Consider the following 5,508-nt stretch of genomic DNA (forward strand, 5'->3'; position numbering starts at 1 on the left):
ACTCAATTTTTACCCAAATTTTTGGCAATTATGCTTATACAATGATTGAATTAGCCTAGCATACACATCAATTACATGATTTAATACTCATATACCATCAATTTCATCAATTTATTTGCATGCACACACTCAAGATTAGGTGCACACACACTTGAACTTTTTGACAGTTTTTTTCCCTCTTTGGTGCATTACAAACACAATGATTTTTATGGCACGCACATGAATTCTTCATGAGAAATTTATTTTGCATACACAAGGTTCATTAATCAATATTTGACCATCAATTTCATGCCAAGTGAATCAAATTAGGTGCAAAGTGTAGGTCAATTGAGTTACACACCTAATTTTAGCAATTAATTAGCACACATTGAACCACATTAATCAATCAAGAATTTACATAAGCAAGTGAGTGCACTTACGTCGTAATCACACTCCAAGCTACTCCTTTGCTCCACAAAAAGACGCATCATTCTATGTTCACCATCAAATCGGCTCCAAAATTGACCATTGTAGGCAAGAAATCAAACACTCAAACCATCAAATTAAGCATAAATTAGCACAATTAACTTTATTAGAGTGATGATTCCACCTCTTAAAAGGGGATTTAACATACATTACACTTCAATATTAGTGGTTAGGCTAGAAAAATTAGTCAAAAATTAGCTAAAAATTAGTACAATTAGCATCGAAATGAAGCAAAACTAGCAAGGGGTAGTATGAAATTAGTGAAATTGGGGGTTTGGGGTATTTATAACTCAACATTAGCATAAATTATTTGCAGAATCATCATAAAATCAAACCAAAATTGAGTTACACACACTCAAAAACCAAGAAATTAGTAATAAAATTACTCTATTCTAAACATCCTATACTCACTAGCTTAGGTTATCAATCCCCAACGCAACAATGCCAAATGTTGGGAGGCGTTGTAGCAACGACCTAATCACAACCCACACAAAATTATCAAATCCGTGGATCGCCAACCCAGCTAGGACATGGAAGCACGAGCATCGGATGAATAGAAATAGAGGATTCAAGAGATCACCTCTCCTATACAAGTAGAGATTAGCCATGGCAAGGCTAACTCTAAACATACTCTAATCACTAATCAATCAACTCCTACACACATCAAGTCCACCAAAGTCCGACTTACCATAGACTAAAAACCCCAAGCACACTAGTGATAAACACACACTAATTACATTGGTGTTGGCCTCTCCAATCACCACATGTCAATCACGGCACTTCGTCAATAGCTACACACACGAGCTGAATGGTGCTAGAGTTTCATAAAACCTATCTACACACAAGCAAACAATAGAGCACACACACTAATTACAATATTAAGACCCAACTTAATCAACCTAATTAGTGATGATAAATCTCACAAATCAAATGCGTGTCATCTCGCTCAACCAAGAGTGAAGTTTTTGGGGCATATGATCTCAGAGAATGAGATTGAAGCGGATCCTGACAAAGTGAAGGCTTTGGTGCTCCTCCCATCACCTAAAGATAAAAAGAAACTTTCTACTTTATATGGAAAGGTTCATTCCTTTGTCCTCTCAACTTCTTTATCCTCTACAACAAGTAGCAAGGTTGGATCCTCTACAATGGACAAATGAATGTGAAGAGTTTTTTCAAGGTATCAAAGAGGTTCTTGGATCTCTTCCTGCTATGCAAGCTCCTAATTGGGATAAGGAGTTTTATGTGAATCCATCAGTAGGTGAGGATGCTATTGGAGCTATGCTTCTTCAACGAGGTAACAATTCCCATTGCATGAAGCCTATCTATTGTGCTAGCAGGGTGAAGCTAGAGGTGGAGAGAGGCTATACTGAGGTGGAGCTCATCACGGTGAGTGTGATTTATGGATATAGAAGGTTTAGGCACTACCTTCTCCCTAAACCATTCACATTCCTCACTAGCTACACTCTTCTACCTCAATTGGTGAATAGCCCTACTTTGTCAAAGAGGCTCATGAAGTGGATTGTGGAGCTACAGGAATTCCAATTCTCTTTTCTTGTTGAGGAGAGTACAAGGGCTACATTGGCTGATTTTCTTACCTATAAGGAAAGCCCTCTTCTTCTTAAGGAGGATGCAATGAAGAAGCAACACATGGAAGCTCTTGACATAGACAATGCCTATCTATTGTTTTTTGATGGCTCTTACAGGAAAGCGCATGGTGAAGCTTCAGGAGGTGTGGTAGTTTATGATCCTCAAGGTGCTTTTGTAACTAAAAGGAGTTTGAAGCTTACAGAACAAAGCAACAATGAAGCTGAGTATGCTACTTTGGAGAAAGGTCTCAACCTTTTCCTTGAGCTTGGCATCCGTCGTGTGAGGGTAAGAGGTGATGCTCTTTTGGTGATGAAGCAAGTACTTGGGGTGTGGCAAAGTAAGAATACAAGGCTGAAAAATATGTGTTTTCAAGTGAAGAATCTACTTAAGCATTTTGAAGCTTGGAGTTTAAGGCATGTGGACATGTCTCAAAATGAAGAAGCACATGGTGCAGCGCAAGCTTCAATTGGGAAATTGTATGTGATAAGGGATGATTCTCCTCTTTATTTAGGAATGGAAGCTTTAGAGAGGGAGGAAGAGTTTCTACAAACAGGTATGCTTCCATCAGAGTTGGAAAAGCCAAAAAAGTACGCCTTCCTACGTCGTGCCAAAAGGTATGTGCTACTTGGTGATGCCGTGTATATGAAGGGGGCTGACCTTGGGATGAGAAAAGTGCCTTGGAAAGAGGAAATTAAAAAAATTTAGAGGAGAATCATGAGGGTTCTTGTGGTGGTCACTTTGCTGCAAAGATCACTTTGCATAAAGTCTTGCAGGAGGGTTATGTGTGGCCAAGTGTTCAACGTGATGTTCATCATTGGTGCAAGTCTTGTAAAGAGTGTCAAAGCATGGCAAATAGGGTTCTCAAATCAGAAATTAGAGGCACCATTGTGGCTTATGATGTGTTTGAGAAGTGGGGTATTGATGCAATAGGTCTTCTACCTATGACAACTAGAGGCAAATGTTACATACTTACTGCTGTTGACTATCTATCCATGTGGGCCGAAGCCAAAGCTGTCAAGCACATCACGAGTAAAGATGTTTCCTTATTTATATATGAAGATATTTGATGCAAATTTGGCATGCCATTGGAGTTACTTTCTGACAAGGGTCCAAGTTTCAGGGGAGAGTTGGTGGATTATCTATGTGAAAAGCTTCATGTGCATCGCAGGTTTACTACTCCATATTATCCCCAATGCAATGGCATGAATGAAAGGTTTAATCGTGCCTGAACGATTTTCTTTTATGTGATGTCAATTGAAAACTATCCTCCAACATCACCCTTATGTGCTTCAATGATGAACAACATGCGTCCTTTTAAAGGTACACAATGCCAAAGCACTCCGTCAATTGCCAATCTATAAAGTGATTATGCAATAATGGTGAATTTAAGACTTCTAATGATCAATGCATTTTTCTTATTTTGAGGCTACTTTTTTGGGAATTTACCCAGCTAAAGGAAATCATATACCTCTTGCCATTCTAGGTCTGGTTCTTCCTCAACTGTGCTTTGAAATATTTCAACGTCTACTGGTTCATCTCTCAAGGATGTTTCAGAGTACCCTTCACTGCTTCTTGAAAGAAAGTCAGTGAAAAATCTTGAATTGGAATTGCATTAAGAACACCACCCATCTGATCAATCTTCCTTGTATGATCACTTTATTAATAAAAAAAATAAAGCCTAATGATCCACATAAAAGTGAAATAATTTCGCAAGTAAATAATGTCTGAAATTAGTTGCACTAAACACCATTCCCAGTGACTCTCATTTTGTTTTTGAATATCTTTGTTTGGATGAACTGAACCTGCATAACTGGAAAAGTGACTGGGTAGTCCGTCTTCCCATCAGCCTGAGTTAGTATAGCCCCCATCGCCATTCTTGAAGCATCAACATGTACATGAAAGATAATATCCCAGTTGGATTGGCAAAGAACTGGCTTCCTGCTAATTGCATCTTTCAAGCATTGAAAGGTTTTCTCACATTCTTCAGTTCAGATGTACTTAGTTCCTTTCTTTATGAGCTCATAAAGGGGTAAGGCTTTAACTGCAAACATGTGAACAAATCTTTGATAAAAATTTATGTGCCCCAAGAATTACCTAAATTCTGAGACCATAGTTGGTTCTCCGGCTTGTTGAATAATCTTGATCTTGTCCTCATCCATCTTGATGCCATTTCTTGAAACAATGTGTCCGAGTAACTGACCTTTCCTAACCATAAACACACATTTAAATGGGTTTAAGAAAATTATTTTCTCCCTGCACCTTTCAAAAACCATTTCCAAATATAATATATGCATCTCTTCAGTGGAAAACAAAATGAAGTCATCTACAAAGATGGCTAAAAATTTATGCAGAAACTCACTAAATATTTTCATCATGGACCTCTAAAATGTAGCTAGAGCATTACAAAGTCTAAATAAATGCTCCTCACTCAGTTACAAATGTTTCTTTTACTATGTCTTCTGGTTCAATCATTAGTTCTTTGTAGTCACTATAGCCATCCATAAAGCTATACATTTTGTGGCATGCAATTTGGTCCTGCATCATATTTGTAAATGGTAGTGGAAAGGGGTATTTAATGGTTTGGGAATTGACTCTGAGCTTTCCATTCTTCTTTAGAACTACCACTAGAGGAAATAACCATTTTTTGTTGGCTACCTCTGTAATGAATCATACCTGAAGCAAATTATAAATGTCCTCTTTGACTTTCTTTGCATAATTGGGATTCATTCTGTATCTTTGTAGTCTTACTAGTTTCACATTGGGTTTCAATGGCATGCACTACAAAAATAAATGAAACCCAGTCTATGTGTTCAATCTCGTAGATAAAATCCGCTTCCCTAAGCTTGTTTATCTCCTCTTTGATCTTTTTGGCAAAAGTCTCATTATATGTATAGGGACATTGTGCATGAGGCTTTGTGTAACTCTTAAGAGGTATGCAATGTTCAAAGATTCTTGGATCTAGTCCCTTAAGCCATTTGTATGACCTTACAAACACATCTCTATATTGCTTGATTTTTCTATTAATACCTACTCTTCCTCGTCTGTGAAGATCGTGGCAATGTGTGCTGGCTTTGGTTCCTCATCGGGTTTAGCTAGGTCAATGCGCTTGGATTTCTTAGGTCCATGATAAGGTGTTCTAGGTTCCTTAAATTCTAAAATTGAACTATGATCTTTTGATCTTGTATCATGTACTTTTTGTAGTGAGAGGGTTCGTCAAATGTGTTCGTCTCCAATTCCTCTTCACGCTCATCTCTATCATCCAAACCTCTTTCAAGGTTTGGTTTAGTTTTTTATATTCACATTTGTGCTCAATTTTTTTCATCCTAGATGACGCTTTGGTGGTGGATTTTGTTTTCACCTTGTTTTGCTTCTTAGGATTGGTCTTTGTTAACACTAGAATGGTAACAGGACACTTTTATGTCCTTGGAGACTTTTGTGTCCTGTTAAGTGACCATT

This window comes from Adiantum capillus-veneris, chromosome 26, assembly GCF_014529385.1.
Source record: "Adiantum capillus-veneris isolate H3 chromosome 26, ASM1452938v2, whole genome shotgun sequence".
NCBI lineage: Eukaryota > Viridiplantae > Streptophyta > Polypodiopsida > Polypodiales > Pteridaceae > Adiantum > Adiantum capillus-veneris.